At 42.7% G+C, this 23,624-nt stretch overlaps 41 non-coding genes across 41 annotated transcripts; all 41 read right to left on the bottom strand.

Annotated features, from left to right (window-relative positions):
- Positions 1–86: 86 nt before the first annotated feature.
- Positions 87–158, bottom strand: TRNAA-UGC (transfer RNA alanine (anticodon UGC)). The gene has a single exon. It is a non-coding gene; the product is annotated as a tRNA-Ala (tRNA).
- Positions 159–431: 273 nt separating this feature from the next.
- Positions 432–505, bottom strand: TRNAA-UGC (transfer RNA alanine (anticodon UGC)). The gene has a single exon. It is a non-coding gene; the product is annotated as a tRNA-Ala (tRNA).
- Positions 506–778: 273 nt separating this feature from the next.
- On the bottom strand, positions 779–850 carry TRNAA-CGC (transfer RNA alanine (anticodon CGC)). Its single transcript has one exon. It is a non-coding gene; the product is annotated as a tRNA-Ala (tRNA).
- A 272-nt stretch (positions 851–1,122) lies between these two features.
- TRNAA-UGC (transfer RNA alanine (anticodon UGC)) lies at positions 1,123–1,193 on the bottom strand. Its single transcript has one exon. It is a non-coding gene; the product is annotated as a tRNA-Ala (tRNA).
- A 619-nt stretch (positions 1,194–1,812) lies between these two features.
- On the bottom strand, positions 1,813–1,884 carry TRNAA-CGC (transfer RNA alanine (anticodon CGC)). Its single transcript has one exon. It is a non-coding gene; the product is annotated as a tRNA-Ala (tRNA).
- A 673-nt stretch (positions 1,885–2,557) lies between these two features.
- On the bottom strand, positions 2,558–2,629 carry TRNAA-UGC (transfer RNA alanine (anticodon UGC)). Its single transcript has one exon. It is a non-coding gene; the product is annotated as a tRNA-Ala (tRNA).
- Positions 2,630–2,903: 274 nt separating this feature from the next.
- TRNAA-UGC (transfer RNA alanine (anticodon UGC)) lies at positions 2,904–2,975 on the bottom strand. The gene has a single exon. It is a non-coding gene; the product is annotated as a tRNA-Ala (tRNA).
- A 619-nt stretch (positions 2,976–3,594) lies between these two features.
- Positions 3,595–3,666, bottom strand: TRNAA-CGC (transfer RNA alanine (anticodon CGC)). Its single transcript has one exon. It is a non-coding gene; the product is annotated as a tRNA-Ala (tRNA).
- Positions 3,667–4,628: 962 nt separating this feature from the next.
- On the bottom strand, positions 4,629–4,700 carry TRNAA-CGC (transfer RNA alanine (anticodon CGC)). Its single transcript has one exon. It is a non-coding gene; the product is annotated as a tRNA-Ala (tRNA).
- Positions 4,701–4,972: 272 nt separating this feature from the next.
- Positions 4,973–5,043, bottom strand: TRNAA-UGC (transfer RNA alanine (anticodon UGC)). The gene has a single exon. It is a non-coding gene; the product is annotated as a tRNA-Ala (tRNA).
- Positions 5,044–5,662: 619 nt separating this feature from the next.
- Positions 5,663–5,734, bottom strand: TRNAA-UGC (transfer RNA alanine (anticodon UGC)). Its single transcript has one exon. It is a non-coding gene; the product is annotated as a tRNA-Ala (tRNA).
- A 274-nt stretch (positions 5,735–6,008) lies between these two features.
- On the bottom strand, positions 6,009–6,080 carry TRNAA-UGC (transfer RNA alanine (anticodon UGC)). Its single transcript has one exon. It is a non-coding gene; the product is annotated as a tRNA-Ala (tRNA).
- A 275-nt stretch (positions 6,081–6,355) lies between these two features.
- Positions 6,356–6,427, bottom strand: TRNAA-UGC (transfer RNA alanine (anticodon UGC)). The gene has a single exon. It is a non-coding gene; the product is annotated as a tRNA-Ala (tRNA).
- A 1,022-nt stretch (positions 6,428–7,449) lies between these two features.
- TRNAA-UGC (transfer RNA alanine (anticodon UGC)) lies at positions 7,450–7,521 on the bottom strand. The gene has a single exon. It is a non-coding gene; the product is annotated as a tRNA-Ala (tRNA).
- A 275-nt stretch (positions 7,522–7,796) lies between these two features.
- TRNAA-UGC (transfer RNA alanine (anticodon UGC)) lies at positions 7,797–7,868 on the bottom strand. The gene has a single exon. It is a non-coding gene; the product is annotated as a tRNA-Ala (tRNA).
- Positions 7,869–8,142: 274 nt separating this feature from the next.
- TRNAA-UGC (transfer RNA alanine (anticodon UGC)) lies at positions 8,143–8,214 on the bottom strand. Its single transcript has one exon. It is a non-coding gene; the product is annotated as a tRNA-Ala (tRNA).
- Positions 8,215–8,489: 275 nt separating this feature from the next.
- TRNAA-CGC (transfer RNA alanine (anticodon CGC)) lies at positions 8,490–8,561 on the bottom strand. The gene has a single exon. It is a non-coding gene; the product is annotated as a tRNA-Ala (tRNA).
- A 274-nt stretch (positions 8,562–8,835) lies between these two features.
- Positions 8,836–8,907, bottom strand: TRNAA-UGC (transfer RNA alanine (anticodon UGC)). Its single transcript has one exon. It is a non-coding gene; the product is annotated as a tRNA-Ala (tRNA).
- A 272-nt stretch (positions 8,908–9,179) lies between these two features.
- TRNAA-UGC (transfer RNA alanine (anticodon UGC)) lies at positions 9,180–9,250 on the bottom strand. The gene has a single exon. It is a non-coding gene; the product is annotated as a tRNA-Ala (tRNA).
- Positions 9,251–9,870: 620 nt separating this feature from the next.
- On the bottom strand, positions 9,871–9,942 carry TRNAA-UGC (transfer RNA alanine (anticodon UGC)). Its single transcript has one exon. It is a non-coding gene; the product is annotated as a tRNA-Ala (tRNA).
- Positions 9,943–10,216: 274 nt separating this feature from the next.
- On the bottom strand, positions 10,217–10,288 carry TRNAA-UGC (transfer RNA alanine (anticodon UGC)). The gene has a single exon. It is a non-coding gene; the product is annotated as a tRNA-Ala (tRNA).
- Positions 10,289–10,563: 275 nt separating this feature from the next.
- Positions 10,564–10,635, bottom strand: TRNAA-UGC (transfer RNA alanine (anticodon UGC)). Its single transcript has one exon. It is a non-coding gene; the product is annotated as a tRNA-Ala (tRNA).
- Positions 10,636–11,657: 1,022 nt separating this feature from the next.
- Positions 11,658–11,729, bottom strand: TRNAA-UGC (transfer RNA alanine (anticodon UGC)). Its single transcript has one exon. It is a non-coding gene; the product is annotated as a tRNA-Ala (tRNA).
- A 622-nt stretch (positions 11,730–12,351) lies between these two features.
- Positions 12,352–12,424, bottom strand: TRNAA-UGC (transfer RNA alanine (anticodon UGC)). Its single transcript has one exon. It is a non-coding gene; the product is annotated as a tRNA-Ala (tRNA).
- Positions 12,425–13,042: 618 nt separating this feature from the next.
- On the bottom strand, positions 13,043–13,114 carry TRNAA-UGC (transfer RNA alanine (anticodon UGC)). Its single transcript has one exon. It is a non-coding gene; the product is annotated as a tRNA-Ala (tRNA).
- A 273-nt stretch (positions 13,115–13,387) lies between these two features.
- On the bottom strand, positions 13,388–13,459 carry TRNAA-UGC (transfer RNA alanine (anticodon UGC)). Its single transcript has one exon. It is a non-coding gene; the product is annotated as a tRNA-Ala (tRNA).
- Positions 13,460–14,078: 619 nt separating this feature from the next.
- Positions 14,079–14,150, bottom strand: TRNAT-UGU (transfer RNA threonine (anticodon UGU)). Its single transcript has one exon. It is a non-coding gene; the product is annotated as a tRNA-Thr (tRNA).
- A 273-nt stretch (positions 14,151–14,423) lies between these two features.
- On the bottom strand, positions 14,424–14,495 carry TRNAA-UGC (transfer RNA alanine (anticodon UGC)). The gene has a single exon. It is a non-coding gene; the product is annotated as a tRNA-Ala (tRNA).
- Positions 14,496–15,114: 619 nt separating this feature from the next.
- TRNAA-UGC (transfer RNA alanine (anticodon UGC)) lies at positions 15,115–15,186 on the bottom strand. Its single transcript has one exon. It is a non-coding gene; the product is annotated as a tRNA-Ala (tRNA).
- Positions 15,187–16,500: 1,314 nt separating this feature from the next.
- TRNAA-UGC (transfer RNA alanine (anticodon UGC)) lies at positions 16,501–16,572 on the bottom strand. Its single transcript has one exon. It is a non-coding gene; the product is annotated as a tRNA-Ala (tRNA).
- Positions 16,573–17,191: 619 nt separating this feature from the next.
- TRNAA-UGC (transfer RNA alanine (anticodon UGC)) lies at positions 17,192–17,263 on the bottom strand. The gene has a single exon. It is a non-coding gene; the product is annotated as a tRNA-Ala (tRNA).
- A 272-nt stretch (positions 17,264–17,535) lies between these two features.
- TRNAA-UGC (transfer RNA alanine (anticodon UGC)) lies at positions 17,536–17,607 on the bottom strand. The gene has a single exon. It is a non-coding gene; the product is annotated as a tRNA-Ala (tRNA).
- A 274-nt stretch (positions 17,608–17,881) lies between these two features.
- Positions 17,882–17,953, bottom strand: TRNAA-UGC (transfer RNA alanine (anticodon UGC)). Its single transcript has one exon. It is a non-coding gene; the product is annotated as a tRNA-Ala (tRNA).
- A 274-nt stretch (positions 17,954–18,227) lies between these two features.
- Positions 18,228–18,299, bottom strand: TRNAA-UGC (transfer RNA alanine (anticodon UGC)). The gene has a single exon. It is a non-coding gene; the product is annotated as a tRNA-Ala (tRNA).
- Positions 18,300–19,264: 965 nt separating this feature from the next.
- TRNAA-UGC (transfer RNA alanine (anticodon UGC)) lies at positions 19,265–19,336 on the bottom strand. The gene has a single exon. It is a non-coding gene; the product is annotated as a tRNA-Ala (tRNA).
- A 273-nt stretch (positions 19,337–19,609) lies between these two features.
- Positions 19,610–19,681, bottom strand: TRNAA-UGC (transfer RNA alanine (anticodon UGC)). The gene has a single exon. It is a non-coding gene; the product is annotated as a tRNA-Ala (tRNA).
- A 619-nt stretch (positions 19,682–20,300) lies between these two features.
- On the bottom strand, positions 20,301–20,374 carry TRNAA-GGC (transfer RNA alanine (anticodon GGC)). The gene has a single exon. It is a non-coding gene; the product is annotated as a tRNA-Ala (tRNA).
- Positions 20,375–21,048: 674 nt separating this feature from the next.
- On the bottom strand, positions 21,049–21,120 carry TRNAA-UGC (transfer RNA alanine (anticodon UGC)). Its single transcript has one exon. It is a non-coding gene; the product is annotated as a tRNA-Ala (tRNA).
- A 274-nt stretch (positions 21,121–21,394) lies between these two features.
- On the bottom strand, positions 21,395–21,466 carry TRNAA-UGC (transfer RNA alanine (anticodon UGC)). The gene has a single exon. It is a non-coding gene; the product is annotated as a tRNA-Ala (tRNA).
- Positions 21,467–21,740: 274 nt separating this feature from the next.
- On the bottom strand, positions 21,741–21,813 carry TRNAA-UGC (transfer RNA alanine (anticodon UGC)). Its single transcript has one exon. It is a non-coding gene; the product is annotated as a tRNA-Ala (tRNA).
- A 1,021-nt stretch (positions 21,814–22,834) lies between these two features.
- TRNAA-UGC (transfer RNA alanine (anticodon UGC)) lies at positions 22,835–22,906 on the bottom strand. Its single transcript has one exon. It is a non-coding gene; the product is annotated as a tRNA-Ala (tRNA).
- Between the last annotated feature and the right edge of the window lie 718 nt (positions 22,907–23,624).

Here is a 23,624-nt window from a genome sequence, read left to right as displayed (position 1 = left end):
TTTCATGATATGCGCACCGGTAACTCGTGGTGCCGTAGTATTACAACAGGCAATAAAGAAAGATACCGCTAAAGTCGAGAGCGCTTTCGAGGTGCCGGGGTCTGAACCCGGGACTACTCACATGCAAAGCGAGCGCTCTACCACTGAGCTACACCCCCATTACATCTGCAGCACTCATTAAAGAGTTTCTTGGTGCTCATCAGCTTCTCCTAACAATAAAATCATTCAATAGTTGAAATAAACAAAATCATCTCGTCATTGCTGCTTGATACAGTTTTTTCATCATTGAGAAAAGCCGCTTATCTCTATAGTCAAAGAAAATGGCAACGCTGTTCGATGAAATGTATTACATGATATGGGTACCGGTGACTCGTGGTGCCGTAGTATTACAGCAAGCAATAAAAAAGATACCGCTAAAGTCAAGAGCGCTTTGCAGGGGCCGGGGGTTGAACCCGGGACTTCTCACATGCAAAGGGAGCGCTCTACCACTGAGCTACACCCCTGTTACATCTGGAGCACTCATTAACGAGTTTCTTGGTGCTCATCAGCTTGTTCTAACAATAAAATAATTCAATAGTTGAAATAAACAAAATCATCTCGTCATTGCTGCCTGATAGAGTTTTTTTCATCATTGAGAAAAGTCGGTTATCTCTATAGTCAAAGAAAATGGCAGCGCTGTTCGATGAAATGTATTTCATGATATGCGCACCGGTAACTCGTGTTGCCGTAGTATTACAACAGGCAATAAAAAAAGTTACCGCCGTAGTCGAGAGCGCTTTGGAGGTGCCTGAGATTGAACCCGGGACTTCTCACATGCGAAGCGAGCGCTCTACCACTGAGCCACACCCCCGTTACATCTGGAGCACTCAATAACTAGTTTCTTGGTGCTCATCAGCTTGTTCTAACAATAGGATAATTCAATATTGAAATAAACAAAATCATCTCGTCATTGCTGCCTGATACAGTTTTTTCATCATTGAGGAAAGCCGCTTATCTCTATAGTCAAAGAAAATGGCAGCGCTGTTCGATGTAATGTATTTCATGATATGCGCACCGGTAACTCGTGGTGCTGTAGTATTACAGCAGGCAATAAAAAGGATACCGCTAATGTCGAGAGCGTTTTGGTGGTGCAGGGGATTGAACCCGGGACTTCTCACATGCAAAGCGAGCGCTCTACCACTGAGCTACACCCCTGTTACATCTGGAGCACTCATTAACGAGTTTCTTGGTGCTCATCAGCTTGTTCAAACAATGAAATAATCAAGTAGTTGAAATAAACAAAATCGTCTCGTCATTGCTGCCTGATACAGTTTTTTTCATCATTGAGGAAAGCCGCTTATCTCTATAGTCAAAGAAAATGGCAGCGCTGTTCGATGAAATGTATTTCATGATATGCGCACCGGTGACTCGTGGTGCCGTAGTATTACAGCAGGCAATAAAGATACCGCTAAAGTCGAGAGCGCTTTGCAGGTGCCGGGGATTGAACCCGCGACTTCTCACATGCAAAGCGAGCGCTCCACCACTGAGCTACATTCCTGTGACATCTGGGGCACTTATTAACGAGTTTGTTGGTGCTCATCAGCTTGTTCAAACAATAAAATAATCATTTAGTTGAAATAAACAAAATTGTCTCGTCATTGCTGCCTGATACAGTTTTTTTCTTCATTGAGGAAAGTCGGTTATCTCTATAGTCAAAGAAAATGGCAGCGCTGTTCGATGAAATGTATTTCATGATATGCGCACCGGTAACTCGTGTTGCCGTAGTATTACAACAGGCAATAAAAAAAGTTACCGCCGAAGTCGAGAGCGCTTTGGAGGTGCCTGAGATTGAACCCGGGACTTCTCACATGCGAAGCGAGCGCTCTACCACTGAGCTACACCCCCGTTACATCTGGAGCACTCAATAACGAGTTTCTTGGTGCTCATCAGCTTGTTCTAACAATAGGATAATTCAATATTGAAATAAACAAAATCATCTCGTCATTGCTGCCTGATACAGTTTTTTCATCATTGAGGAAAGCCGCTTATCTCTATAGTCAAAGAAAATGGCAGCGCTGTTCGATGTAATGTATTTCATGATATGCGCACCGGTAACTCGTGGTGCCGTAGTATTACAACAGGCAATAAAAAGATACCGCTAAAGTCGAGAGCGCTTTGGAGGTGCTGGGGATTGAGCCCAGGACTTCTCACATGCAAAGCGAGCGCTCTACCACTGAGCTACACCCTTTTTTCTTTCTTTATTGCCTGTTTACATACAACATTCACAAACATATATACATCCCCCGTTACATCTGGAGCACTCATTAACGAGTTTCTTGGTGCTCATCAGCTTGTTCTAACAATAAAATAATTCAATAGTTGAAATAAACAAAATCATAACGTCATTGCTACCTGATACAGTTTTTTCATCATTGAGGAAAGCTGCATATTTCTATAGTCAAAGAAAATGACAGCGCTGTTCGATGAAATGTGTTTCATGATATGCGCACCAGTAACTCGTGGTGCCGTAGTATTACAACAGGCAATAAAAAAGATACCGCTAAAGTCGAGAGCGCTTTGGAGGTGCCGGGGATTGAACCCGAGACTTCTCACATGCAAAGCGAGCGCTCTACCACTGAGCTACACCCCCGTTACATCTGGAGCACTCATTAACGAGTTTCTTGGTGCTCATCAGCTTGTTCTAACAATAAAATAATTCAATAGTTGAAATAAACCAAATCATCTCGTCATTGCTGCCTGATACATTTTTTTCATCATTGAGGAAAGCTGCATATTTCTACAGTCAAAGAAATTGGCAGCGCTGTTCGATGAAATGTATTTCATGATATGCGCACCGGTAACTCGTGGTGCCGTAGTATTACAACAGGCAATAAAGAAAGATACCGCTAAAGTCGAGAGCGCTTTCGAGGTGCCGGGGTCTGAACCCGGGACTACTCACATGCAAAGCGAGCGCTCTACCACTGAGCTACACCCCCATTACATCTGCAGCACTCATTAAAGAGTTTCTTGGTGCTCATCAGCTTCTCCTAACAATAAAATCATTCAATAGTTGAAATAAACAAAATCATCTCGTCATTGCTGCTTGATACAGTTTTTTCATCATTGAGAAAAGCCGCTTATCTCTATAGTCAAAGAAAATGGCAACGCTGTTCGATGAAATGTATTACATGATATGGGCACCGGTGACTCGTGGTGCCGTAGTATTACAGCAAGCAATAAAAAAGATACCGCTAAAGTCAAGAGCGCTTTGCAGGTGCCGGGGTTGAACCCGGGACTTCTCACATGCAAAGGGAGCGCTCTACCACTGAGCTACACCCCTGTTACATCTGGAGCACTCATTAACGAGTTTCTTGGTGCTCATCAGCTTGTTCTAACAATAAAATAATTCAATAGTTGAAATAAACAAAATCATCTCGTCATTGCTGCCTGATAGAGTTTTTTTCATCATTGAGAAAAGTCGGTTATCTCTATAGTCAAAGAAAATGGCAGCGCTGTTCGATGAAATGTATTTCATGATATGCGCACCGGTAACTCGTGTTGCCGTAGTATTACAACAGGCAATAAAAAAAGTTACCGCCGAAGTCGAGAGCGCTTTGGAGGTGCCTGAGATTGAACCCGGGACTTCTCACATGCGAAGCGAGCGCTCTACCACTGAGCTACACCCCCGTTACATCTGGAGCACTCAATAACGAGTTTCTTGGTGCTCATCAGCTTGTTCTAACAATAGGATAATTCAATATTGAAATAAACAAAATCATCTCGTCATTGCTGCCTGATACAGTTTTTTCATCATTGAGGAAAGCCGCTTATCTCTATAGTCAAAGAAAATGGCAGCGCTGTTCGATGAAATTTATTTCATGATATGCGCACCGGTGACTCGTGGTACCGTAGTATTACAGCAGGCAATAAAGATACCGCTAAAGTCGAGAGCGCTTTGCAGGTGCCGGGGATTGAACCCGCGACTTCTCACATGCAAAGCGAGCGCTCCACCACTGAGCTACATTCCTGTGACATCTGGGGCACTTATTAACGAGTTTGTTGGTGCTCATCAGCTTGTTCAAACAATAAAATAATCATTTAGTTGAAATAAACAAAATTGTCTCGTCATTGCTGCCTGATACAGTTTTTTTCTTCATTGAGGAAAGCCGCTTATCTCTATAGTCAAAGAAAATGGCAGCGCTGTTCGATGAAATGTATTTCATGATATGCGCACCGGTGACTCGTGGTGCCGTAGTATTACAGCAAGCAATAAAAAAGATACCGCTAAACTCAAGAGCGCTTTGCAGGTGCCGGGGGTTGAACCCGGGACTTCTCACATGCAAAGGGAGCGCTCTACCACTGAGCTACACCCCTGTTACATCTGGAGCACTCATTAACGAGTTTCTTGGTGCTCATCAGCTTGTTCTAACAATAAAATAATTCAATAGTTGAAATAAACAAAATCATCTCGTCATTGCTGCCTGATAGAGTTTTTTTCATCATTGAGAAAAGTCGGTTATCTCTATAGTCAAAGAAAATGGCAGCGCTGTTCGATGAAATGTATTTCATGATATGCGCACCGGTAACTCGTGTTGCCGTAGTATTACAACAGGCAATAAAAAAAGTTACCGCCGAAGTCGAGAGCGCTTTGGAGGTGCCTGAGATTGAACCCGGGACTTCTCACATGCGAAGCGAGCGCTCTACCACTGAGCTACACCCCCGTTACATCTGGAGCACTCAATAACGAGTTTCTTGGTGCTCATCAGCTTGTTCTAACAATAGGATAATTCAATATTGAAATAAACAAAATCATCTCGTCATTGCTGCCTGATACAGTTTTTTCATCATTGAGGAAAGCCGCTTATCTCTATAGTCAAAGAAAATGGCAGCGCTGTTCGATGTAATGTATTTCATGATATGCGCACCGGTAACTCGTGGTGTTGTAGTATTACAGCAGGCAATAAAAAGGATACCGCTAATGTCGAGAGCGTTTTGGTGGTGCCGGGGATTGAACCCGGGACTTCTCACATGCAAAGCGAGCGCTATACCACTGAGCTACACCCCTGTTACATCTGGAGCACTCATTAACGAGTTTCTTGGTGCTCATCAGCTTGTTCAAACAATGAAATAATCAAGTAGTTGAAATAAACAAAATCGTCTCGTCATTGCTGCCTGATACAGTTTTTTTCATCATTGAGGAAAGCCGCTTATCTCTATAGTCAAAGAAAATGGCAGCGCTGTTCGATGAAATGTATTTCATGATATGCGCACCGGTGACTCGTGGTGCCGTAGTATTACAGCAGGCAATAAAGATACCGCTAAAGTCGAGAGCGCTTTGCAGGTGCCGGGGATTGAACCCGCGACTTCTCACATGCAAAGCGAGCGCTCCACCACTGAGCTACATTCCTGTGACATCTGGGGCACTTATTAACGAGTTTGTTGGTGCTCATCAGCTTGTTCAAACAATAAAATAATCATTTAGTTGAAATAAACAAAATTGTCTCGTCATTGCTGCCTGATACAGTTTTTTTTCTTCATTGAGGAAAGCTGCTTATCTCTATAGTCAAAGAAAATGGCAGCGCTGTTCAATGAAAAGTATTTCATGATATGCGCACCGGTAACTCGAGGTGCTGTAGTACTACAGCAGGCAATAAAAAAGATACCGCTAAAGTCGAGAGCGCTTTGGAGGTGCCGGGGATTGAACCCGGGACTTCTCACATGCAAAGCGAGTGCTCTACCACTGAGCTACACCCCTGTTACATCTGGAGCACTCATTGCCGAGTTTCTTGGTGCTCATCAGCTTGTTTCAACAATAAAATTATTCAATAGTTGAAATAAACAAAATCATCTCGTCATTGCTGCCTGATACAGTTTTTTTCATCATTGAGGAAAGCCGCTTATCTCTATAGTCAAAGAAAATGGCAGCGCGGTTCGATGAAATGTATTTCATGATATGCGCACCGGTAACTCGTGGTGCCGTAGTATTACAACAGGCAATAAAGAAGATACCGCTAAAGTCGAGAGTGCTTTGGAGGAGCCGGGGATTGAACCCGGGACTTCTCACATGCAAAGCGAGTGCTCTACCACTGAGCTACACCCCCGTTGCATCTGGAGCACTCATTAACGAGTTTCTTGGTGCTCATCAGCTTGTTCAAACAATAAAATAATCAATTAGTTGAAATAAACAAAATTGTCTCGTCATTGCTGCCTGATACAGTTTTTTTCATCATTGAGGAAAGCCGCCTATCTCTATAGTCAAAGAAAATGCCAGCGCTGTTCGATGAAATGTATTTCATGATATGCGTACCGGTGACTCGTGGTGCCGTAGTATTACAACAGGCAATAAAAAAAGATCCCGCTAATGTCGAGAGCACTTTGGAGGTGCCGGGGATTCAACCCGGGACTACTCACATGCAAAGCGAGCGCTCTACCACTGAGCTACACCCCCGTTAGATCTGGAGCACTCATTAACGAGTTTCTTGGTGCTAATCAGCTTGTTAAAACAATAAAATAATCAATAAGTTGAAATAAACAAAATCATCTCGTCATTGCTGCCTGATACAGTTTTTTTCATCATTGAGGAAAGCCGCTTATCTCTATAGTCAAAGAAAATGGCAGTGCTGTTCGATGAAATGTATTTCATGATATGCGCACCGGTAACTAGTGGTGCCGTAGTATTACAGCAGGCAATAAAAAAGATACCGCTAAAGTCGAGAGCGCTTTCCAGGTGCCGGAGATTGAGCCCGGGACTTCTCACATGCAAAGCGAGCGCTCTACCACTGAGCTACACCCTTTTTTCTTTCTTTATTGCCTGTTTACATACAACATTCACAAAGATATATACATCCCCCGTTACATCTGGAGCACTCATTAACGAGTTTCTTGGTGCTCATCAGCTTGTTCAAACAATAAGATAATCAATTAGTTGAAATAAACAAAATCATCTCGTCATTCTGCCTGATACAGTTTTTTCATCATTGAGGAAAGCTGCATATTTTATAGTCAAAGAAAATGGCAACGATGTTCGATGAAATGTATTTAATGATAAGCGCACCGGTAACTCGTGGTGCCGTAGTATTACAACAGGCAATAAAAAAAGATACCGCTAAAGTCGAAAGCGCTTTCGAGGTGCCGGGGTCTGAACCCGGGAGTACTCACATGCTAAGCGAGCACTCTACCACTGAGCTACACCCCCTTTACATCTGGAGCACTCATTAACGAGTTTCTTGGTGCTCATCAGCTTGTTCTAACAATAAAATAATTCAATAGTTGAAATAAACAAAATCATCTTGTCATTGCTGCCTGATACAGTTTTTTCATCATTGAGAAAAGCCGCTTATCTCTATAGTCAAAGAAAATGGCAGCGCTGTTCGATGAAATGTATTTCATGAGATGCGCACCGGTGACTCGTGGTGCCGTAGTATTACAACAGGCAATGAAAAAAAGATCCCGCTAACGTCGAGAGCGCTTTGGAGGTACCGGGGATTCAACCCAGGACTTCTCACATGCAAAGCGAGTGCTCTACCACTGAGCTACACCCCCTTTACATCTGGAGCACTCATTAACGAGTTTCTTGGTGATCATCAGCTTGTTAAAACAATAAAATAATCAATAAGTTGAAATAAACAAAATCGTCTCGTCATTGCTGCCTGATACAGTTTTTTTCATCATTGAGGAAAGCCGCTTATCTGTATAGTCAAAGAAAATGGCAGCGCTGTTCGATGAAATGTATTTCTCGATATGCGTACCGGTGACTCGTGGTGCCGTAGTATTACAACAGGCAATGAAAAAAGATCCCGCTAATGTCGAGAGCGCTTTGGAGGTGCCGGGGATTCAACCCAGGACTTCTCACATGCAAAGCGAGCGCTCTACCACTGAGCTACACCCCCTTTACATCTGGAGCACTCATTAACGAGTTTCTTGGTGCTCATCAGCTTGTTCTAACAATAAAATAATTCAATAGTTGAAATAAACAAAATCATCTTGTCATTGCTGCCTGATACAGTTTTTTCATCATTGAGAAAAGCCGCTTATCTCTATAGTCAAAGAAAATGGCAGCGCTGTTCGATGAAATGTATTTCATGATATGCGCACCGGTAACTCGTGGTGCCGTAGTATTACAACAGGCAATAAAAAAAGATACCGCTAAAGTTGAGAGCGCTTTCGAGGTGCCGGGGTCTGAACCCGGGACTACTCACATGCAAAGCGAGCGCTCTACCACTGAGCTACACCCCTGTTACATCTGGAGCACTCATTAACGAGTTTCTTGGTGCTCATCAGGTTGTTCTAACAATAAAATAATTCAATAGTTGAAATAAACAAAATCATCTCGTCATTGCTGCCTGATAGAGTTTTTTTCATCATTGAGAAAAGTCGGTTATCTCTATAGTCAAAGAAAATGGCAGCGCTGTTCGATGAAATGTATTTCATGATATGCGCACCGGTAACTCGTGTTGCCGTAGTATTACAACAGGCAATAAAAAAAGTTACCGCCGAAGTCGAGAGCGCTTTGGAGGTGCCTGAGATTGAACCCGGGACTTCTCACATGCGAAGCGAGCGCTCTACCACTGAGCTACACCCCCGTTACATCTGGAGCACTCATTAACGAGTTTCTTGGTGCTCATCAGGTTGTTCTAACAATAAAATAATTCAATAGTTGAAATAAACAAAATCATCTTGTCATTGCTGCCTGATACAGTTTTTTCATCATTGAGAAAAGCCGCTTATCTCTATAGTCAAAGAAAATGGCAGCGCTGTTCGATGAAATGTATTTCATGATATGCGCACCGGTAACTCGTGGTGCCGTAGTATTACAACAGGCAATAAAAAAAGATACCGCTAAAGTTGAGAGCGCTTTCGAGGTGCCGGGGTCTGAACCCGGGACTACTCACATGCAAAGCGAGCGCTCTACCACTGAGCTACACCCCTGTTACATCTGGAGCACTCATTAACGAGTTTCTTGGTGCTCATCAGCTTGTTCTAACAATAGGATAATTCAATATTGAAATAAACAAAATCATCTCGTCATTGCTGCCTGATACAGTTTTTTCATCATTGAGGAAAGCCGCTTATCTCTATAGTCAAAGAAAATGGCAGCGCTGTTCGATGTAATGTATTTCATGATATGCGCACCGGTAACTCGTGGTGTTGTAGTATTACAGCAGGCAATAAAAAGGATACCGCTAATGTCGAGAGCGTTTTGGTGGTGCCGGGGATTGAACCCGGGACTTTTCACATGCAAAGCGAGCGCTCTACCACTGAGCTACACCCCTGTTACATCTGGAGCACTCATTAACGAGTTTCTTGGTGCTCATCAGCTTGTTCAAACAATGAAATAATCAAGTAGTTGAAATAAACAAAATCGTCTCGTCATTGCTGCCTGATACAGTTTTTTTCATCATTGAGGAAAGCCGCTTATCTCTATAGTCAAAGAAAATGGCAGCGCTGTTCGATGAAATGTATTTCATGATATGCGCACCGGTGAGTCGTGGTGCCGTAGTATTACAGCAGGCAATAAAGATACCGCTAAAGTCGAGAGCGCTTTGCAGGTGCCGGGGATTGAACCCGCGACTTCTCACATGCAAAGCGAGCGCTCCACCACTGAGCTACATTCCTGTGACATCTGGGGCACTTATTGACGAGTTTGTTGGTGCTCATCAGCTTGTTCAAACAATAAAATAATCATTTAGTTGAAATAAACAAAATTGTCTCGTCATTGCTGCCTGATACAGTTTTTTTTTCTTCATTGAGGAAAGCTGCTTATCTCTATAGTCAAAGAAAATGGCAGCGCTGTTCAATGAAAAGTATTTCATGATATGCGCACCGGTAACTCGAGGTGCTGTGGTACTACAGCAGGCAATAAAAAAGATACCGCTAAAGTCGAGAGCGCTTTGGAGGTGCCGGGGATTGAACCCGGGACTTCTCACATGCAAAGCGAGTGCTCTACCACTGAGCTACACCCCTGTTACATCTGGAGCACTCATTGCCGAGTTTCTTGGTGCTCATCAGCTTGTTTCAACAATAAAATTATTCAATAGTTGAAATAAACAAAATCATCTCGTCATTGCTGCCTGATACAGTTTTTTTCATCATTAAGGAAAGCCGCTTATCTCTATAGTCAAAGAAAATGGCAGCGCTGTTCGATGAAATGTATTTCATGATATGCGCACCGGTAACTCGTGGTGCCGTAGTATTACAACAGGCAATAAAGAAGATACCGCTAAAGTCGAGAGTGCTTTGGAGGAGCCGGGGATTGAACCCGGGACTTCTCACATGCAAAGCGAGTGCTCTACCACTGAGCTACACCCCCGTTACATCTGGAGCACTCATTAACGAGTTTCTTGGTGCTCATCAGCTTGTTCAAACAATAAAATAATCAATTAGTTGAAATAAACAAAATTGTCTCGTCATTGCTGCCTGATACAGTTTTTTTCATCATTGAGGAAAGCCGCCTATCTCTATAGTCAAAGAAAATGCCAGCGCTGTTCGATGAAATGTATTTCATGATATGCGTACCGGTGACTCGTGGTGCCGTAGTATTACAACAGGCAATAAAAAAAGATCCCGCTAATGTCGAGAGCACTTTGGAGGTGCCGGGGATTCAACCCGGGACTACTCACATGCAAAGCGAGCGCTCTACCACTGAGCTACACCCCCGTTAGATCTGGAGCACTCATTAACGAGTTTCTTGGTGCTCATCAGCTTGTTAAAACAATAAAATAATCAATAAGTTGAAATAAACAAAATCATCTCGTCATTGCTGCCTGATACAGTTTTTTTCATCATTGAGGAAAGCCGCTTATCTCTATAGTCAAAGAAAATGGCAGCGCTGTTCGATGAAATGTATTTCATGATATGCGCACCGGTAACTAGTGGTGCCGTAGTATTACAGCAGGCAATAAAAAAGATACCGCTAAAGTCGAGAGCGCTTTCCAGGTGCCGGAGATTGAGCCCGGGACTTCTCACATGCAAAGCGAGCGCTCTACCACTGAGCTACACCCTTTTTTCTTTCTTTATTGCCTGTTTACATACAACATTCACAAAGATATATACATCCCCCGTTACATCTGGAGCACTCATTAACGAGTTTCTTGGTGCTCATCAGCTTGTTCAAACAATAAGATAATCAATTAGTTGAAATAAACAAAATCATCTCGTCATTCTGCCTGATACAGTTTTTTCATCATTGAGGAAAGCTGCATATTTTATAGTCAAAGAAAATGGCAACGATGTTCGATGAAATGTATTTAATGATAAGCGCACCGGTAACTCGTGGTGCCGTAGTATTACAACAGGCAATAAAAAAAGATACCGCTAAAGTCGAAAGCGCTTTCGAGGTGCCGGGGTCTGAACCCGGGAGTACTCACATGCTAAGCGAGCACTCTACCACTGAGCTACACCCCCTTTACATCTGGAGCACTCATTAACGAGTTTCTTGGTGCTCATCAGCTTGTTCTAACAATAAAATAATTCAATAGTTGAAATAAACAAAATCATCTTGTCATTGCTGCCTGATACAGTTTTTTCATCATTGAGAAAAGCCGCTTATCTCTATAGTCAAAGAAAATGGCAGCGCTGTTCGATGAAATGTATTTCATGAGATGCGCACCGGTGACTCGTGGTGCCGTAGTATTACAACAGGCAATGAAAAAAAGATCCCGCTAACGTCGAGAGCGCTTTGGAGGTACCGGGGATTCAACCCAGGACTTCTCACATGCAAAGCGAGTGCTCTACCACTGAGCTACACCCCCTTTACATCTGGAGCACTCATTAACGAGTTTCTTGGTGATCATCAGCTTGTTAAAACAATAAAATAATCAATAAGTTGAAATAAACAAAATCGTCTCGTCATTGCTGCCTGATACAGTTTTTTTCATCATTGAGGAAAGCCGCTTATCTGTATAGTCAAAGAAAATGGCAGCGCTGTTCGATGAAATGTATTTCATGATATGCGTACCGGTGACTCGTGGTGCCGTAGTATTACAACAGGCAATGAAAAAAGATCCCGCTAATGTCGAGAGCGCTTTGGAGGTGCCGGGGATTCAACCCAGGACTTCTCACATGCAAAGCGAGCCCTCTACCACTGAGCTACACCCCCTTTACATCTGGAGCACTCATTAACGAGTTTCTTGGTGATCATCAGCTTGTTAAAACAATAAAATAATCAATAAGTTGAAATAAACAAAATCGTCTCGTCATTGCTGCCTGATACAGTTTTTTTCATCATTGAGGAAAGCCGCTTATCTCTATAGTCAAAGAAAATGGCAGCGCTGTTCGACGAAATGTATTTCATGATATGCGCACCGGTAACTCGTGGTGCCGTAGTATTACAACAGGCAATAAAAAAAGATACCGCTAAAGTTGAGAGCGCTTTCGAGGTGCCGGGGTCTGAACCCGGGACTACTCACATGCAAAGCGAGCGCTCTACCACTGAGCTACACCCCCGTTAGATCTGGAGCACTCATTAACGAGTTTCTTGGTGCTCAACAGCTTCTCCTAACAATAAAATAATTCAATAGTTGAAATAAACAAAATCATCTCGTCATTGCTGCCTCATACAGTTTTTTCATCATTGAGGAAAGCCGCTTATCTCTATAGTCAAAGAAAATGGCAGCGCTGTTCGATGAAATGTATTTCATGATATGCGCACCGGTAACTCGTGGTGCCGTAGTATTACAGCAGGCAATAAAAAAGATACCGCTAAAGTCGAGAGCGCTTTGCAGGTGCCGGAGATTGAACCCGGGACTTCTCACATGCAAAGCGAGCGCTCTACCACTCAGCTACACCCCTGTTACATCTGGGGCACTAATTAACGAGTTTCTTGGTGCTCATCAGCTTGTTCAAACAATAAAATAATTCAATAGTATAAATAAACAAAATCATCTCGTCATTGTTGCCTGATACAGTTTTTTTTTCATCATTGAGAAAAGTCGCTTATCTGTATTGTCAAAAAAATGGCAGCGCTGTTCGATGAAATGTATTTCATGATATGCGCACCGGTAACTCGTGGTGCCGTAGTATTGCAACAGGCAATAAAAAAATACCGCTAAAGTCGAGAGTGCTTTGGAGGAGCCGGGGATTGAACCCGCGACTTCTCACATGCAAAGCGAGCGCTCTACCACTGAGCTACACCCCCATTACATCTGAAGCACTCATTAACGAGTTTCTTGGTGCTCATCAGCTTCTCCTAACAATAAAATAATTCAATAGTATAAATAAACAAAATCATCTCGTCATTGCTGCCTGATACAGTTTTTTCATCATTGAGAAAAGCCGCTTATCTCTACAGTCAAAGAAAATGGCAGCGCTGTTCGATGAAATGTATTTCATGATATGCGCACCGGTAACTCGTGGTGCCGTAGTAATACAGCAGGCAATAAAAAAGATACCGCTAAAGTGGAGAGCGCTTGGGAGGTGCCGGAGATTGAACCCGGGACTTCTCACATGCAAAGCGAGCGCTCTACCACTGAGCTACACCCCTGTTACATCTGGAGCACTCATTAACGAGTTTCTTGGTGCTCATCAGCTTGTTTCAACAATAAAATAATTCAATAGTTGAAATAAAAAAATCATCTCGTCATTGCTGCCTGATACAGTTTTTTTCATCATTGAGAAAAGTCGCTTATCTCTATAGTCAAAGAAAACGGCAGCGATGTTCGATGAAATGTATTTCATGATATGCGCACCGGTAACTCGTGGTGCCGTAGTATTACAACAGGCAATAAAAAAGATACCGCTAAAGTCGAGAGCGCTTTGGAGGTACTGGGGATTGAGCCCGGGACTTCTCACATGCAAAGCGAGCGCTCTACCACTGACCTACACCCCCGTTACATCTGGAGCACTCATTACCAAGTTTCTTGGTGCTCATTAGCTTGTTCTAACAATAAAATAATTCAATAGTTGAAATAAACAAAATCATCTCGTCATTGCTGCCTGATACCATTTTTTTCATCATTGAGAAAAGTCGCTTATCTCTATAGTCAAAGAAAATGGCAGCGCTGTTCGATGAAATGTATTTCATGATATGCACACCGGTAACTCGTGGTGCTGAGGTATTACAACAGGCAATAAAAAAGATACCGCTAAAGTCGAGAGTGCTTTGGAGGTGCCGGGGATTGAACCCGGGACTTCTCACATACAAAGCGAGCGCTCTACCACTGAGCTACACCCCCGTTACACTTGGAGCACTCATTAACGAGTTTCTTGGTGCTCATCAGCTTGTTCAAACAATAAGATAATCAATCAGTTGAAATAAACAAAATCATCTCGTCATTCTGCCTGATACAGTTTTTTCATCATTGAGTAAAGCCGCTTATCTCTATAGTCAAAGAAAATGGCAGCGCTGTTCGATGAAATGTATTTCATGATATGCGCACCGGTAACTCGTGGTGCCGTAGTATTACAACAGGCAATAAAAAAAGATACCGCTAAAGTCGAGAGCGCTTTGGAGGTGCCGGGGATTGAACCCGAGACTTCTCACATGCAAAGCGAGCACTCTACCACTGAGCTACACCCCCGTTACATCTGGAGCACTCATTAACGAGTTTCTTGGTGCTCATCAGCTTGTTCTAACAATAAAATAATTCAATAGTTCAAATAAACAAAATCATCTCGTCATTGCTGCCTGATACAGTTTTTTCATCATTGAGAAAAGCTGCATATTTCTATAGTCAAAGGAAATGGCAGCGCTGTTCGATGAAATGTATTTCATGATATGCGCACCGGTAACTCGTGGTGCCATAGTATTACAACAGGCAATAAAAAAAGATATCGCTAAAGTCGAGAGCGCTTTCGAGGTGCCGGTGTCTGAACCCGGGACTACTCACATGCAAAGCGAGCGCTCTACCACTGAGCTACACCCCCGTTACATCTGGAGCACTCATTAACGAGTTTCTTGGTGCTCATCAGCTTCTCCTAACAATAAAATAATTCAATAGTTGAAATAAACAAAATCATCTCGTCATTGCTGCCTGATAAAGTTTTTTCATCATTGAGAAAAGCCGCTTATCTCTATAGTCAAAGAAAATGGCAGCGCTGTTCGATGAAATGTATTTCATGATATGCGCACCGGTAACTCGTGGTGCCGTAGTATTACAACAGGCAATAAAAAAGATACCGCTAAAGTCGAGAGTGCTTTGGAGGTGCCGGGGATTGAACCCGGGACTTCTCACATGCAAAGCGAGCGCTCTACCACTGAGCTACACCTCCGTTACATTTGGAGGACTCATTAACGAGTTTCTTGGTGCTCATCAGCTTGTTCAAACAATAAGATAATCAATTAGTTGAAATAAACAAAATCATCTCGTCATTCTGCCTGATACAGTTTTTTCATCATTGAGGAAAGCTGCATGTTTTATAGTCAAAGAAAATGGCAACGATGTTCGATGAAATGTATTTAATGATATGCGCACCGGTAACTCGTGGTGCCGTAGTATTACAACAGGCATTAAAAAAAGATACCGCTAAAGTCGAAAGCGCTTTCGAGGTGCCGGGGTCTGTACCCGGGACTACTCACATGCAAAGCGAGCGCTCTACCACTGAGCTACACCCCCTTTACATCTGGAGCACTCATTAACGAGTTTCTTGGTGCTCATCAGCTTGTTCTAACAATAAAATAATTCAATGGTTGAAATAAACAAAATCATATCGTCATTGCTGCCTGATACAGTTTTTTCATTTTTTGAGAAAAGCCGCTTATCTCTATAGTCAAAGAAAATGGCAGCGCTGTTCGATGAAATGTATTTCATGATATGCGTACCGGTGACTCGTGGTGCCGTAGTATTACAACAGGCAATGAAAAAAGATCCCGCTAATGTCGAGAGCGCTTTGGAGGTGCCGGGGATTCAGCCCAGGACTTCTCACATGCAAAGCGAGCGCTCTACCACTGAGCTACACCCCCTTTACATCTGGAGCACTCATTAACGAGTTTCTTGGTGATCATCAGCTTGTTAAAACAATAAAATAATCAATAAGTTGAAATAAACAAAATCGTCTCGTCATTGCTGCCTGATACAGTTTTTTTCATCATTGAGGAAAGCCGCTTATCTCTATAGTCAAAGAAAATGGCAGCGCTGTTCGATGAAATGTATTTCATGATATGCGCACCGGTAACTCGTGGTGCCGTAGTATTACAACAGGCAATAAAAAAAGATACCGCTAAAGTTGAGAGCGCTTTCGAGGTGCCGGGGTCTGAACCCGGGACTACTCACATGCAAAGCGAGCGCTCTACCACTCAGCTACACCCCTGTTACATCTGGGGCACTAATTAACGAGTTTCTTGGTGCTCATCAGCTTGTTCAAACAATAAAATAATTCAATAGTATAAATAAACAAAATCATCTCGTCATTGCTGCCTGATACAGTTTTTTTTTCATCATTGAGAAAAGTCGCTTATCTCTATTGTCAAAAAAATGGCAGCGCTGTTCGATGAAATGTATTTCATGATATGCGCACCGGTAACTCGTGGTGCCGTAGTATTGCAACAGGCAATAAAAAAAGATACCGCTAAAGTCGAGAGTGCTTTGCAGGAGCCGGGGATTGAACCCGCGACTTCTCACATGCAAAGCGAGCACTCTACCACTGAGCTACACCCCCGTTACATCTGGAGCACTCATTAACGAGTTTCTTGGTGCTCATCAGCTTGTTCTAACAATAAAATAATTCAATAGTTTAAATAAACAAAATCATCTCGTCATTGCTGCCTGATACAGTTTTTTAATCATTGAGAAAAGCTGCATATTTCTATAGTCGAAGGAAATGGCAGCGCTGTTCGATGAAATGTATTTCATGATATGCGCACCGGTGACTCGTGGTGCCGTAGTATTACAACAGGCAATAAAAAAAGATATCGCTAAAGTCGAGAGCGCTTTCGAGGTGCCGGTGTCTGAACCCGGGACTACTCACATGCAAAGCGAGCGCTCTACCACTGAGCTACACCCCCGTTACATCTGGAGCACTCATTAACGAGTTTCTTGGTGCTCATCAGCTTCTCCTAACAATAAAATAATTCAATAGTTGAAATAAACAAAATCATCTCGTCATTGCTGCCTGATAAAGTTTTTTCATCAGTGAGAAAAGCCGCTTATCTCTATAGTCAAAGAAAATGGCAGCGCTGTTCGATGAAATGTATTTCATGATATGCGCACCGGTAACTCGTGGTGCCGTAGTATTACAACAGGCAATAAAAAAGATACCGCTAAAGTCGAGAGTGCTTTGGAGGTGCCGGGGATTGAACCCGGGACTTCTCACATGCAAAGCGAGCGCTCTACCACTGAGCTACACCTCCGTTACATTTGAAGCACTCATTAACGAGTTTCTTGGTGCTCATCAGCTTGTTCAAACAATAAGATAATCAATTAGTTGAAATAAACAAAATCATCTCGTCATTCTGCCTGATACAGTTTTTTCATCATTGAGGAAAGCTGCATATTTTATAGTCAAAGAAAATGGCAACGATGTTCGATGAAATGTATTTATTGATATGCGCACCGGTAACTCGTGGTGCCGTAGTATTACAACAGGCATTAAAAAAAGATACCGCTAAAGTCGAAAGCGCTTTCGAGGTGCCGGGGTCTGAACCCGGGACTACTCACATGCAAAGCGAGCGCTCTACCACTGAGCTACACCCCCTTTACATCTGGAGCACTCATTAACGAGTTTCTTGGTGCTCATCAGCTTGTTCTAACAATAAAATAATTCAATGGTTGAAATAAACAAAATCATCTCGTCATTGCTGCCTGATACAGTTTTTTCATCTTTGAGAAAAGCCGCTTATCTCTATAGTCAAAGAAAATGGCAGCGCTGTTCGATGAAATGTATTTCATGATATGCGTACCGGTGACTCGTGGTGCCGTAGTATTACAACAGGCAATGAAAAAAGATCCCGCTAATGTCGAGAGCGCTTTGGAGGTGCCGGGGATTCAACCCAGGACTTCTCACATGCAAAGCGAGCGCTCTACCACTGAGCTACACCCCCTTTACATCTGGAGCACTCATTAACGAGTTTCTTGGTGCTCATCAGCTTGTTAAAACAATAAAATAATCAATAAGTTGAAATAAACAAAATCGTCTCGTCATTGCTGCCTGATACAGTTTTTTTCATCATTGTGGAAAGCAGCTTATCTCTATAGTCAAAGAAAATGGCAGCGCTGTTCGATGGAATGTATTTCATGATATGCGCACCGTTAACTCGTGGTGCCGTAGTATTGCAACAGGCAATAAAGAAGATACCGCTAAAGTCGAGAGTGCTTTGGAGGAGCCGGGGATTGAACCCGGGACTTCTCACATGCAAAGCGAGTGCTCTACCACTGAGCTACACCGCCGTTACATCTGGAGCACTCATTAACGAGTTTCTTGGTGCTCATCAGCTTCTCCTAACAATAAAAAAATTCAATAGTATAAATAAACAAAATCATCTCGTCATTGCTGCCTGATACAGTTTTTTCATCATTGAGAAAAGCAGCTTATCTCTACAGTCAAAGAAAATGGCAGCGCTGTTCGATGAAATGTATTTCATGATATGCGCACCGGTAACTCGTGGTGCCGTAGTATTACAGCAGGCAATAAAAAAGATACCGCTAAAGTGGAGAGCGCTTTGCAGGTGCCGGAGATTGAACTCGGGACTTCTCACATGCAAAGCGAGCGCTCTACCACTGAGCTACACCCCTGTTACATCTGGGGCACTCATTAACGAGTTTCTTGGTGCTCATCAGCTTGGTCAAACAATAAAATATTCAATTAGTTGAAATAAACAAAATTGTCTCGTCATTGCTGCCTGATACAGTTTTTTTCATCATTGAGAAAAGCAGCTTATCTCTATAGTCAAAGAAAATGGCAGCGCTGTTCGATGAAATGTATTTCATGATATGCGCACCGGTAACTCGTGGTGCCGTAGTGTTACAGCAGGCAATAAAAAAGATACCGCTAAAGTGGAGAGCCCTTTGCAGGTGCCGGAGATTGAACTAGGGACTTCTCACATGCAAAGCGAGCGCTCTACCATTGAGCTACACCCCTGTTACATCTGGGGCACTCATTAACGAGTTTCTTGGTTCTCATCAGCTTGGTCAAACAATAAAATATTCAATTAGTTGAAATAAACAAAATTGTCTCGTCATTGCTGCCTGATACAGTTTTTTTCATCATTGAGAAAAGCAGCTTATCTCTACAGTCAAAGAAAATGGCAGCGCTGTTCGATGAAATGTATTTCATGATATGCGCACCGGTAACTCGTGGTGCCGTAGTATTACAGCAGGCAATAAAAAAGATACCGCTAAAGTGGAGAGCGCTTTGCAGGTGCCGGGGATTGAACCCGGGACTTCTCACATGCAAAGCGAGTGCTCTACCACTGAGCTACACCCCCGTTACATCTGGAGCACTCATTAACGAGTTTCTTGGTGCTCATCAGCTTCTCCTAACAATAAAAAAATTCAATAGTATAAATAAACAAAATCATCTCGTCATTGCTGCCTGATACAGTTTTTTCATCATTGAGAAAAGCAGCTTATCTCTATAGTCAAAGAAAATGGCAGCGCTGTTCGATGAAATGTATTTCATGATATGCGCACCGGTAACTCGTGGTGCCGTAGTATTGCAACAGGCAATAAAGAAGATACCGCTAAAGTCGAGAGTGCTTTGGAGGAGCCAGGGATTGAACCCGGGACTTCTCACATGCAAAGCGAGTGCTCTACCACTGAGCTACACCCCCGTTACATCTGGAGCACTCATTAACGAGTTTCTTGGTGCTCATCAGCTTCTCCTAACAATAGAAAAATTCAATAGTATAAATAAACAAAATCATCTCGTCATTGCTGCCTGATACAGTTTTTTTCATCATTGAGGAAAGCAGCTTATCTCTATAGTCAAAGAAAATGGCAGCGCTGTCCGATGAAATGTATTTCATGATATGCGCACCGGTAACTCGTGGTGCCGTAGTATTACAGCAGGCAATAAAAAGATACCGCTAAAGTGGAGAGCGCTTTGCAGGTGCCGGAGATTGAACTCGGGACTTCTCACATGCAAAGCGAGCGCTCTACCACTGAGCTACACCCCTGTTACATCTGGGGCACTCATTAACGAGTTTCTTGGTGCTCATCAGCTTGGTCAAACAATAAAATATTCAATTAGTTGAAATAAACAAAATTGTCTCGTCATTGCTGCCTGATACAGTTTTTTTCATCATTGAGGAAAGCCGCTTATCTCTATAGTCAAAGAAAATGGCAGCGCTGTTCGATGAAATGTATTTCATGATATGCGCACCGGTAACTCGTGGTGCCGTAGTATTAAAGCAGGAAATAAAAAAGATACCGCTAAAGTCGAGAGCACTTTGCAGGTGCCGGGGATTGAACCCGGGACTTCTCACATGCCAAGCGAGCGCTCTACCACTGAGCTACACCCCTGTTACATCTGGAGCACTCATTAACGAGTTTCTTGATGCTCATCAGCTTGTTTCAACAATAAAATAATTCAATAGTTGAAATAAACAAAATCATCTCGTCATTGCTGCCTGATACAGTTTTTTTCATCATTGAGAAAAGTCGCTTATCTCTATAGTCAAAGAAAATGGCAGCGATGTTCGATGAAATGTATTTCATGATATGCGCACCGGTAACTCGTGGTGCCGTAGTATTACAACAGGCAATAAAAAATATACCGCTAAAGTCGAGAGCGCTTTGGAGGTGCTGGGGATTGAGCCCGGGACTTCTCACATGCAAAGCGAGTGCTCTACCACTGAGCTACACCCTTTTTTCTTTCTTTATTGCCTGTTTACATACAACATTCACAAACATATATACATCCCCCGTTACATCTGGAGCACTCATTAACGAGTTTCTTGGTGCTCATCAGCTTGTTCTAACAATAAAATAATTCAATAGTTGAAATAAACAAAATCATAACGTCATTGCTACCTGATACAGTTTTTTCATCATTGAGGAAAGCTGCATATTTCTATAGTCAAAGAAAATGACAGCGCTGTTCGATGAAATGTGTTTCATGATATGCGCACCGGTAACTCGTGGTGCCGTAGTATTACAACAGGCAATAAAAAATATACCGCTAAAGTCGAGAGCGCTTTGGAGGTGCCGGGGATTGAACCCGAGACTTCTCACATGCAAAGCGAGCGCTCTACCACTGAGCTACACCCCCGTTACATCTGGAGCACTCATTAACGAGTTTCTTGGTGCTCATCAGCTTGTTCTAACAATAAAATAATTCAATAGTTGAAATAAACAAAATCATCTCGTCATTGCTGCCTGATACACTTTTTTCATCATTGAGAAAAGCCGCTTATCTCTATAGTCAAAGAAAATGGCAGCGCTGTTAGATGAAATGTATTTCATGATATGCGTACCGGTGACTTGTGGTGCCGTAGTATTACAACAGGCAATGAAAAAAGATCCCGCTAATGTCGAGAGCGCTTTGGAGGTGCCGGGGATTCAACCCAGGACTTCTCACATGCAAAGCGAGCGCTCTACCACTGAGCTACACCCCCTTTACATCTGGAGCACTCATTAACGAGTTTCTTGGTGCTCATCAGCTTGTTAAAACAATAAAATTATCAATAAGTTGAAATAAACAAAATCATCTCGTCATTGCTGCCTGATACAGTTTTTTTCATCATTGAGGAAAGCCGCTTATCTCTATAGTCAAAAAAATGGCAGCGCTGTTCGATGAAATGTATTTCATGATATGCGCACCGGTAACTCGTGGTGCCGTAGTATTACAACAGGCAATAAAAAAAGATACCGCTAAAGTCGAGAGCGCTTTCGAGGTGCCGGGGTCTGAACCCGGGACTACTCACATGCAAAGCGAGCGCTCTACCACTGAGCTACACCCCCGTTACATCTGGAGCACTCATTAACGAGATTCTTGGTGCTCAACAGCTTCTCCTAACAATAAAATCATTCAATAGTTGAAATAAACAAAATCATCTCGTCATTGATGCCTGATACAGTTTTTTCATCATTTAGGAAAGCCGCTTATCTCTATAGTCAAAGAAAATGGCAGCGCTGTTCGATGAAATGTATTTCATGATATGCGCACCGGTAACTAGTGGTGCCGTAGTATTACAGCAGGCAATAAAAAAGATACAGCTAAAGTCGAGAGCGCTTTCCAGGTGCCGGAGATTGAGCCCGGGACTTCTCACATGCAAAGCGAGCGCTCTACCACTGAGCTACACCCTTTTTTCTTTCTTTATTGCCTGTTTACATACAACATTCACAAACATATATACATCCCCCGTTACATCTGGAGCACTCATTAACGAGTTTCTTGGTGCTCATCAGCTTGTTCAAACAATAAGATAATCAATTAGTTGAAATAAACAAAATCATCTCGTCATTCTGCCTGATACAGTTTTTTCATCATTGAGGAAAGCTGCATATTTTATAGTCAAAGAAAATGGCAACGATGTTCGATGAAATGTATTTAATGATATGCGCACCGGTAACTCGTGGTGCCGTAGTATTACAACAGGCAATAAAAAAAAGATACCGCTAAAGTCGAAAGCGCTTTCGAGGTGCCGGGGTCTGAACCCGGGAGTACTCACATGCTAAGCGAGCACTCTACCACTGAGCTACACCCCCTTTACATCTGGAGCACTCATTAACGAGTTTCTTGGTGCTCATCAGCTTGTTCTAACAATAAAATAATTCAATAGTTGAAATAAACAAAATCATCTTGTCATTGCTGCCTGATACAGTTTTTTCATCATTGAGAAAAGCCGCTTATCTCTATAGTCAAAGAAAATGGCAGCGCTGTTCGATGAAATGTATTTCATGATATGCGTACCGGTGACTCGTGGTGCCGTAGTATTACAACAGGCAATGAAAAAAAGATCCCGCTAACGTCGAGAGCGCTTTGGAGGTGCCGGGGTCTGAACCCAGGACTTCTCACATGCAAAGCGAGTGCTCTACCACTGAGCTACACCACCTTTACATCTGGAGCACTCATTAACGAGTTTCTTGGTGCTCATCAGCTTGTTAAAACAATAAAATAATCAATAAGTTGAAATAAACAAAATCGTCTCGTCATTGCTGCCTGATACAGTTTTTGTCATCATTCAGGAAAGCCGCTTATCTCTATAGTCAAAGAAAATGGCAGCGCTGTTCGATGAAACGTATTTCATGATATGCGCACCGGTAACTCGTGGTGCCATAGTATTACAACAGGAAATAAAAAAAGATACCGCTAAAGTCGAGAGCGCTTTCGAGGTGCCGGGGTCTGAACCCGGGACACCTCACATGCACAGCGAGCGCTCTACCACTGAGCTACACCCCCTTTACATCTGGAGCACTCATTAACGAGTTTCTTGGTGCTCATCAGCTTGTTAAAACAATAAAATAATCAATAAGTTGAAATAAACAAAATCGTCTCGTCATTGCTGCCTGATACAGTTTTTGTCATCATTCAGGAAAGCCGCTTATCTCTATAGTCAAAGAAAATGGCAGCGCTGTTCGATGAAACGTATTTCATGATATGCGCACCGGTAACTCGTGGTGCCGTAGTATTACAACAGGAAATAAAAAAAGATACCGCTAAAGTCGAGAGCGCTTTCGAGGTGCCGGGGTCTGAACCCGGCACTACTCACATGCAAAGCGAGCGCTCTACCACTGAGCTACACCCCCTTTACATCTGGAGCACTCATTAAC

Source organism: Rhipicephalus microplus, chromosome 3, assembly GCF_043290135.1.
Source record: "Rhipicephalus microplus isolate Deutch F79 chromosome 3, USDA_Rmic, whole genome shotgun sequence".
NCBI classification, from domain to species: Eukaryota; Metazoa; Arthropoda; class Arachnida; order Ixodida; family Ixodidae; genus Rhipicephalus; species Rhipicephalus microplus.
The sequence above is the reverse complement of the archived record's forward strand: the minus strand, read 5'-3'. Positions and strand labels throughout refer to the sequence as shown.